We start from the raw sequence: 9,650 nt of genomic DNA, 5'->3' as shown, positions 1-9,650 counted from the left end.
TTACCTGTCAACAAGTGTGGTTATGTGACAGGTTCACAATTCACATACATTCAAGAGTTTCATCATTATTAAAATTTTTAATATATGACTAAATACTATAATAGTTTAATTTTTAATTTTCACGTTATATGCTGTTAAGCATATTCATGCCCAGGTTTAGTTCTAGTTGCTTATACTAATCTTCTTTTTCAACAGTGTTACCCCAGTCGACTACTGTATTAACCCCTTAATTGTTTGTAAGGCATATATTTGTTTGTCACTTATGTGTTTACAACAATTTTACCTTAGGCCTCGTATGACTCACGTGTCTGGCAGATTCCAGCTTTTCAATGTACACTGTATTCCTCCTCCATTTTATAAGGTATTTCAAGTTGGACCCTTAGTTACACAATAACATCAAGCTATATATCACTAGTATACAGTATCGCATGTTAAATCAATGGCCCAATAATCCTAGTTTATGTGATCATACCAAATTAATACAATACTTAAAGGCATACTCCCCTACAAAAACAAATGGTGCCCGGTACAGTATTAGTCTCCTACTTACTCTCCCCTTGCAAACACCTTTCACAACCTCTACTATTACTACACATGTCAGTCCTTACAACAGCCAAATTCATGCTATATGTTAGAACAAGAATCAAGAGACCAGGCCTTAACCCTTCCATTATTCTGGTCACTCTTTGAGAATAGGGGCGGCATCTATGGCTTTAAATAGGTATATACCAGTCCACATTATTAAAACATGGAAGTCCTCAGCCTATTTACGGTACATTCCACAATCAGTATAGGAACACTATCAAGCCTTATCAAAATAACATTGCATATAAGTATTTATGTTGATTGTTGATGTATTAAAATTGTTGCTGTATATACATTGTCAGTTCCAGCTCACTACAACTGACTATTTTTCCATTTTGTATTACAATATTCCTAATTTTCTTTCGCTTTATACGGCCTTTGTGCCCCGAAGACAAATGTTAAGGTTTGGCCGAGAGTTGTGGGATGGCTTATTTACCTTTTTAAAGGAACTCCACTTCTTCCCCTGTTCCCTTCCAGGTCTAGCAATTTGCATGTACCCTCCCTCCACTCCCTCTATTCACTCAATCTACATTTCTTTATGGTACAGACATACCATAATCGTTGGTTCCGGCACACCACAACCAAATTTTTCCATTCTGTATTACGCTATTCCAAATTTTCTCACTATCACTCTATACGGCCTTTGTTAACCCCGAACACAAATATATATATATATACATTTAAAAAACAAAGTTAAGGGGGCACTCCAGATCTCAAATACGTGCAAATATTGTATTCATTGAGTTTCCAAACAATTAACTGTGCATTATATCAAATCGACGTTTTGACCCATTCAGGTCTTTATCAAGATCAAGGATCAAGGATCTTGATTAAGACCTGAATAGGTCAAAGCGTTGATTTGATATAATGCACAGTTAATTGTTTGGAAACTCAATGAATACAATATTTGTACGTATTTGAGACCTGGAGTGCTCCCTAAACTTAATTTTGTATATAGTTAATGCGGGGTTGCACCTAGGCACTGATTATACTTTTTCTACTGTGGAAGGAGTGCCAAGTAGTACTATTTTGTTATATATACATTAATATTAATATATTCCAATGGTTACTTGCATTTAGGCAAGTAACAAATAAAAAGTCGGGTGCATACAGCCTGGGCCAATCAGTATAGAAAAAATGTCAATGGAGAAGCTTGCACTCACAGTATTCAAATGGTTAAAAAGTTACTGTCTGGGACTTTCATCAGGATTAAGGATACTTTAGAGACAAGCAACAAAGCATTTACTTTGCCCCATACTGGGAATAAGGATTTTATTATTATTTTGTTTTGCAGGACAAAACATGTAGGACCAGTTTGTTGTTTTCATTTATTTTATCTTACTTTGTTGTAAGTATTAATACATTGCATTGGCAAAATAAAATCAGAGGTTTGTAAGCACATGGAAAACTTTATTGGTGGAGAGTCTAGAGCCATACGTGGATTTCCAGGCTGCATAGCCATGCAAATATCTAAGGGGAGGCACCCTAAGGTGATATTAACCAGAAGCAGCTTGTGAGTGCTCTTTATTTGCTCAATACATTGTGATTTTTCTCTTTGACAGCTGTATTCCCAGTATTCTGTGTATTGTGGCTATTTTATAAGGGGTTATATTCTGGGATATATACCCAGGGGCAGCTGCACCTCAAATATATTTGTAAGAAAAGTGTTTTTCTATCCACACACTTAGGGTGAGGTTGTGGTTTTTTTTGTGTATATTAGGGATGTGCAAAAAATTTGGTTCGGCACTTCCGAAATTCGGGACTTCGGCAATTTGGGAATTCAGCACTTCGGGACTTTGGCATTTCCCTAATCCTAACCCTACCCCTAGCCCTACTCCTACCCCTAACCATACCCCTACCCCTAAGCCTACCCTAACCCTACCACAATCCCTAACTCTACGCCTAACCCTACCCCTAACCCTACACCTACCCCTAACCCTAAAAAGTATTTAGAGCAGATCTAACAAGGTATTTAAACTTATAAAATCTTCTATAACTCACATTGTAATGGAAAAAAAAGGAACTTGCACTGTAGCCTGTCCTGTTTGAGCTCTGTTTGGAGGAGGCTTGTAGTGATTTGTAGACACACCAAAAGAGGGCACTTAAGAAACACTTAAGAAATTTACAGCAACTCAAAATTATCTTTTGGTGCAATCCTACTCCATTTCAATGCTTATTTTAGCTTGTGTACCATTACAGAGAAAATCTAAATTGTTTGCATATCAGACTCATTTTTGATTTAACAAAAAAGTCTTTATTTCGAAATAAACAGTTTACAGTTAAAACATATCTGCGTCGAAGCGCAGTGTCAGACATTCTTACATACTTTATATCTTGCTAGCAGTCAGTTTTGGGCACTTTGGGCTGAGACCTTTATTAGTGCCCAAGTACCAACTGCCAACCATACAAACATTAAAAGCACCCATACCTTCCCACCAAAACAACAATAATAAATAAAAGGGGGAGGGGAGGTGAGGGGGCTTTCCGACTTTTTATCTAATAGGGGTTTTGTTGATTGGGGTCAAGTCTCTGGAAGAAGAAAGGGGCGGAGGGGGGGGGGGGGCTGAGGGGTCTAGGGCTCAGTCCTCTTCTTCTTCACCGAGGTTGTCTATGGTGTCATAGTCTCTGAGCAGGCTGTGGACCAGCCTGCGGCAGTCTCGGATAGTGACTTGTTCCCTCCTCAACACCAAGCGATTCCTGGCGAACCATAGGGCATCCTTCACGCAGCACAGTAGGCGCCATGCGTCCTCAATTGCCCCCACTGTGTGCGTTCCGGGAAATAGTCCATACAGGATAGAGTGATATGACAGATGCTGTCTCTCAACTGAGTCTCTGAGTTCTCTTTCCAGGGCTCTCAGCAAAGCCTGTGCAAATTTGCACTGCCAGAAGAGGTGTAGAGAAGTTTCCTCCTCCACAACACACTGTGGACAATGTCTGTATCTGCACAGCCCCCTCGCATGCATGAATGTCCTTAGGGGGAGGCCTCCCTGGATGGCCATCCATGCCATGTCTTTGTGTCTATTGGTCAGCCTGCCGGATGCCACCTTCTCCCATACAGTCTCTGTTGTGGCGGCTGGCAGCCCTGGAATAGACTCTGTAATGTCCTGTGCTCTGATTAGTTTGTAGATCACCTTGGGGGACCACAGTTCCGGTTTGACTCCTTCCAGATGGTGTTCCTTCACAAACTTTCTCACATCAAGGTAATACCAAGGAGTGTTCCAGTTGTAAGGGATGGAGCTGTCCCACTTGTCCCAGCCCAGCCCTCTCCAGATGGGTAGGAGGAAAAAGCGGGACATGGAGTTCCCGGCAGAGCAGTTTGCATTGTCTCTTAGCGTCCTGCGAACTCCGTTGCATACAAAGAAGGCTCGAAGCCAGGTGGGGATATCTGGAACTCCCTTGCCTCCCTTGCGGGGTTCTTTGTACATCACGGTGCGCTTCACTCTGTCCATCTTGGATCCCCAGATGAAGTGAAAAACTGCTCTTGTGATGGCTCTGCAAACAGCCATCAGAGGGGGCCACGCCTGGGCCGTGTACTGCAGAACAGGGAGGATCTCGTTCCGCAGCACTAGTTTTTTCCCTTCGATGGTAAGGTCTCTGAGGATCCACAATCCGAACTTCTGGTTCACTTTTGCCAGTCTCTCGTCCCAGCTTTTCAAGGCAGCACCCTCTCCCCCAAACCAGACCCCTAGAATCTTAATGAGGCCTGATTTGATGGGGAAGGGAAGAGGGTCTGAGGGTACATCCCACTGCCCAAATAGCATAGTCTCTGACTTCCCGCAGTTGATCTTGGCTCCTGAAGCTCTGCTGAAGTCATCACAGGTGGACTTGAGTGCTCTCACTGCATGGTGGTCGGCGCAGAAGATGGTGACGTCGTCCATGTAGATCGAGCACTTTACTTCTTTCCCTCTGGTTCCTGGTGTGGTGATCCCTCTGATCTCACGGTTCTGCCTGATGGACTCGGCGAAGAGTTCTATGCAACAGACAAAGAGGAGAGGTGAGAGAGGGCAGCCTTGCCTGACCCCTGACCTGACTAGGAAGGGTTCAGTTTTCCAGCCATTCACCAACACAGTGCTGCAGATATCACGGTACATTAGGTTTACATAGGAGCAGAACACTTCCCCCAGCCCAAACCTGCGCAGTACTCTATTCATGAACTCATGAGAGACACGATCAAAGGCTTTCTCCTGGTCCAGGCACACGAGTGCAGCCCGGACCCGGCGATCCTTGATGTAATGGATCGTGTCTCTGACGAGTGCCAGGCTGTCGGAGATCCGGCGTCCTGGGATGCCACAGGTCTGGTCAGGGTCGATGATCCCTCCTATGACCGCCTTCAGTCTGGTTGCTAAGACCTTGGCCAGGATCTTGTAGTCCACATTAAGGAGAGAGATGGGCCTCCAGTTTTTAAGGTCGCATCTCTCCCCCTTCTGTTTATACAAAATCGTGATCATACCTTCCCTGAGAGTGGGTGGTAGGCTGCCCGTCTCTGCCATCTCCTCATACAGGGCCAGCAGGTCCGGTCCAATGAGGTCCCACAGCGTTACGTATAACTCGGCTGGGAGACCGTCACTGCCCGGGGTCCTGCCTGGTCTAAAGGATCTGGCCGCAACGTGCAGCTCCCCCAGAGTCAGGGGGCCGTCTAGCACGGCTTTCCCTGTTGGGTCTACCGTCCTCGTGATACCCGAGAGGAATCTCTCGGCGGCATCACTGCACATATGCTTAGGGGAGTAGAGGTCCTTGTAGTAGTCCGTTACTACCTTCGTGACCCTCTCTTTCCCCTGTTGCATATCACCATTACCATCACGTAACTCAGACAGGGGTGTGTGGCCAGAGTGGAGTTTCCTAAAGAAGAAAGAGTTGCACTTCTCCCCCTTCTCAAGATTCTCCACTTTGGAACGAAAGATGATTTGCCTGGCTTCTTCCTCAAAGTGTCTTTTCAGACCCTCCTTGGTTTCCTCCAGCTCCTCACCCACGTCCCATCCACAGAGTTGCAGGTCCAGCAGAGACTGCAACTTGCGTTGCAGTCTCTGGAAGTACCGCTTTCTGGCAGCCGCTAGGCCTCTGCCTTTTGCCTGCCAGAAACTGCGGAGCTTGACTTTAGTCTGTTCCCACCATTCCGCCATGGTATGGAACTGACTCTTGTCTATCTGCCATCCTTGGTATGCAGTGCGCAGCTCCTCCACAATTTCCCGTCTCTGCAGCAGGGTACAGTTTAGCTTCCAGGCACCCGGGCCAGGGGGGAAACCCTTTCCCAGTGTACCTTCGAGCTTTACCGCCCTGTGATCAGAGAAGAAGCAGGGAATCGTGGCAGAGTGCTCATGCTTAACTGTTCGGGATGTGAACACAAAGTCTATCCGAGAGCGCTGAGACCCATCTGGGCGGCTCCATGTATAATTAACAGAGCCATTACCCATTGAGCCCACAGCGTCCCTCATGGATGCCTCTGTGATCATTTCCCTAAGCAGTTTGGAGGTTACATCTAGCTTGGCTGCAGTCTGGGAACTGCGGCCATCTTCCTCTATTGGACAGTTGAAGTCACCTCCCATCAAGACTGTTCTGGTAGTTGCGAGTTGGGCCCGCAGGGTTTGGAGTAGTTCCAAACGCTGTCTCTTCTCCGGCGAGGAGTACACGGTGATGGACCTCACTGGTTCCCCTGCCCAGGAGCCGTCCACGACTAATAGTCGACCACAGACAAGCTCCCGGACAGAGTCCACCGTGAAGTGTCCTCCCCGGATTAGGACAGCGGTACCTGCTGACTTGCACCCGTTCCCACCAGACCAGAATGATGGTCCATGCGTCCAGTCCCTGGCCAGGTGGCGGTAGGACTTAGAGAAAGGGATGGAACATTCCTGCAACATAAACACATCGCACTTCTGAGAGGCTAGATATCCTAACACAGCATGTCTACGTAACCTATCCTTGATGCTCCTAACATTAGTGGTGAGAATAGAAATAGACGCCATAATCAATGTAAGGGAGAAAAGACAGTGTTATTCACAGACATGACTGCTCAGTTACCGCCGCCTTCCCCCTGATGGGGGAGGCTACTTCCTTCTCCTCCTCCTTGGTCCTTAATGTCCAGTGGTGGTGGTGGAGGTGGTGGAGGTGGTGGGCGTGTCTCCGTCTGAACCGGCTCCTCAAGGAGGCGTTGTAGGCTGTCTAGGGTCTCTGTGTACTGCAGCTCTGGGATGAAAGATGTCCCACATTCTAGAGCTTCTCGGATGAGCTCGTCTGCTTCTGCATCGGTTACCTCTGCAGGGGAGGGGGAGGCTGCTGTTTGTGCCTTTTTACTCTGCTGAACCTTGGGTGGGCTTGTGTCCTCCAGTCCTGCTTCTTCACTGCTGATCTTCCGTTTCCTCTGACCGGGGTCTCGCAGTTGTTCCTCAGGGGGATTACCTGTAGCGGGAATAAGAGCAGGGAAGGGGTCCTGGGGGGGGTCTGCAGCAGTGAGGGAGAAGGTTAGATCTGCTGCAGTGGGTGAGGGGTAGAGTTCGGAGGGGAGAGAGCTGGGTGGGGGGCGGGTGCTCTTGGGAGTCAGGAAGGGTAGGGGGCAAGAGGGGTCAGGAGAGGTGGCCGGGTTTTTGGGAGGGGGAAGTGAGACAGCGGGGGTTGGGGTGGTTTTCTTACCCTTCTTTTTGCCTGGCTTCCGTTTCATTTGGAGGGTCTCAGCTGGGCCTGTCGCTGATAGCCCCTTACTTGCTACTGCCGCGTAGCTCCTGGTCCTTTTTGGGCAGTCCTTGTACATGTGTGAGGTGTCCCCACACAGGTTGCAGGTTGTTCTCCTGGGGCAGTCCTTGGTGTCGTGGCCTGCCACCTTACATACCTTGCAGGCGGATGCCTTGCAATCCTTCCCCTGGTGCCCGAGCTGGTTGCATTTCCGGCAGTTCCTGGGTTGGTCTTGGTAGAACAGCATGCCAGCTGAGCTACCTAGGGAGAAGCACTGCGGCAGGTGTTGTAGGTTCCCAGGAGAGGATGGATCCTGTTTCAGGCGGACAATCAGGGACCATCTTCCTATCCAGAAGCCGTGCTTGTCCTTTATCTGGGCCGGGTCACTCATCACCGTGCAGAATCTGCCTAGAAACGTTGAGATGTCCTTGCCAGGGGTGTGGGGGTTCCTCATGGATACCGTCACCCTTCTCTCCTCTCTCTTTATTGGGCAGCTTCCTATAAATCTTGTGAAAGGAGAGTCGGGTTTGGCCGCCAGGAAATGTTCCCAGTACCTTTTGCAGATTGCCATCGTTAGGAACGTGACATGGAACAGGCCTGCTGCGAGGGATTGTATGCTCAGGGTCTCCGCCGCGGTGAACCCTTGGTCCAGTACCATCTGCTTACTGAAGGTTTCTGGGTTCAAATCGGGTATCCTCCCATCTACTTCCTTCAGCTTCAAGGCCACTGTCGTTTTCATCCATGGCTCCAGGGTGGGTGCTTCTCCGTGATTTGCCCCGACTCCCTTGCTCTTCCCAGTGGAGGCGAGGGGGGTGGTCCCGGAGTTCTGGGGTTTAGACACAGTGCCTTCTACCGCCGCAGTCTTGGCTCCCGGGGCTGCCATTCTTGATACTCTCTGGGCTGTGATGGGGCAAGTAGAAATTGTGGTTAAGGGATGTTGAGCACTGAGGTTCACTCCTCCGCAGGAGCTGCTTCTGGTTACCTCAGCTTTTCCTCCGCAGGAAGCTCAACTGCCACTCTTTCTCCGCCCCTTCAGGAGATTTGCGTTGCCTAGGCTACCTTCTCCGCAGAAGGCTCCTGCTGCCTTGGCTACCCGCTGTGCAGTGGGGTACGCCGCCTTACTTTGGAATCCTCCTCCGCAGGAGGTCTAAATTCCGCCGCTTGGCGTTTTCCTCCACAGGAGATTTGCGCTTCCTAGCCAAGGCTTCCTTCTCCTCAGAAGGCCCTACCGCCTGGGCTACCCGCTCCGCAGTGGGTTGCGCTGCCTAGCTTTGGATATCTCCTCCGCAGGAGATCTTAGTTCCGCTGCTTGGCCTTCTCCTCTGTCGGAAGTTGCGCTGCCTTGGGTCCCTTCTCCGCAGAAGGCCCTACCACCTTGGCTTCCCGCTGTGCAGTGGGTTGCGCTACCTCGCCCCGGATTCTTCCTCCGCAGGAAGCCCTACTTCCGTTGCTCGGCCTTCTCCTCCGTCGGTGCCCAGTCTATGCCACCCTCTGGATTCACTGCTGGCTAGAGCCTCAAGAGTCCTTCTCCAGAATAGAATCCACTCTGTGTTGGGGAACTCCAGCAGTTTCACCAAGGTTACCTGGGGCTAATCTGTGTTGCTTTGGCTTCCTTCTCCGCAGAAGGCCCTACTACCCTAAACCTCAGCAACCCGTGATCGCATGTGTGTAGCACCGCTGTTCGGATACTGTATCTAGTCCACACCTAGAGGCCACTCTGGTTCGATCTTCCCCTAATAGCAGCAGATAGCTTAAGCCAGTTAAGGCGATGCTATAAGGCCAAGGGAAGATACTCCAAAGCACCTAAAGGCAAAGATAAGAACAGATACTACACTTGATCTTAGCCAAAAGGCCGAGAAGCGATCAGACTCATCACACACTTGAAAGGGGTAGCCTAGACCCAAATGCTGACAAGCTCTCTTTGCATGAAAGATATAGCAATCCCAGAAAATAGTTTTGGCTTTGGTTGGCCTTTTCTGAAGTGTGTTAAACTTCTCTTGACCTATTGAACAAGGGATTACACGTCTCGATAATCCTTTTACCTTAAGAATACGTTAAGAATTTGCAAACAAACCAGGACAAAGCACAATGCAACACTAAGAATGGAGAACAGCTCAAATAAGGTGACCTTCATTTTGACCCCACTTAGTTTGCAAGCTAGTTTTAGCTCACTGCAATTGCAAAGAGAACCATATTCCAATCCAAATATCAGAATACATCCAAATTGCTGCAATGGTGATACAGCAACCCCCAGCATCTTAATTTGTAAATAAAATATATGACATAACTGCTTGTAAAATCAGATACCAATTTGTTCTTCATACTTGAGAAAGGTATCAGTGTCCATCAGTAATCCAGAAGTTATACCGAGTCTTCCATAACAATGAGAATTATGGAAGTTG

At 48.1% G+C, this 9,650-nt stretch overlaps 1 pseudogene; it reads right to left on the bottom strand.

Annotated features, from left to right (window-relative positions):
• Positions 1 to 8,937: 8,937 nt before the first annotated feature.
• Positions 8,938 to 9,112, bottom strand: LOC134579163 (U2 spliceosomal RNA; annotated as a pseudogene).
• Positions 9,113 to 9,650: the final 538 nt, after the last annotated feature.

This window comes from Pelobates fuscus, chromosome 1 (genome assembly GCF_036172605.1).
Source record: "Pelobates fuscus isolate aPelFus1 chromosome 1, aPelFus1.pri, whole genome shotgun sequence".
Lineage (NCBI taxonomy): Eukaryota > Metazoa > Chordata > Amphibia > Anura > Pelobatidae > Pelobates > Pelobates fuscus.
This window is presented reverse-complemented; position numbering and strand designations above follow the sequence as displayed.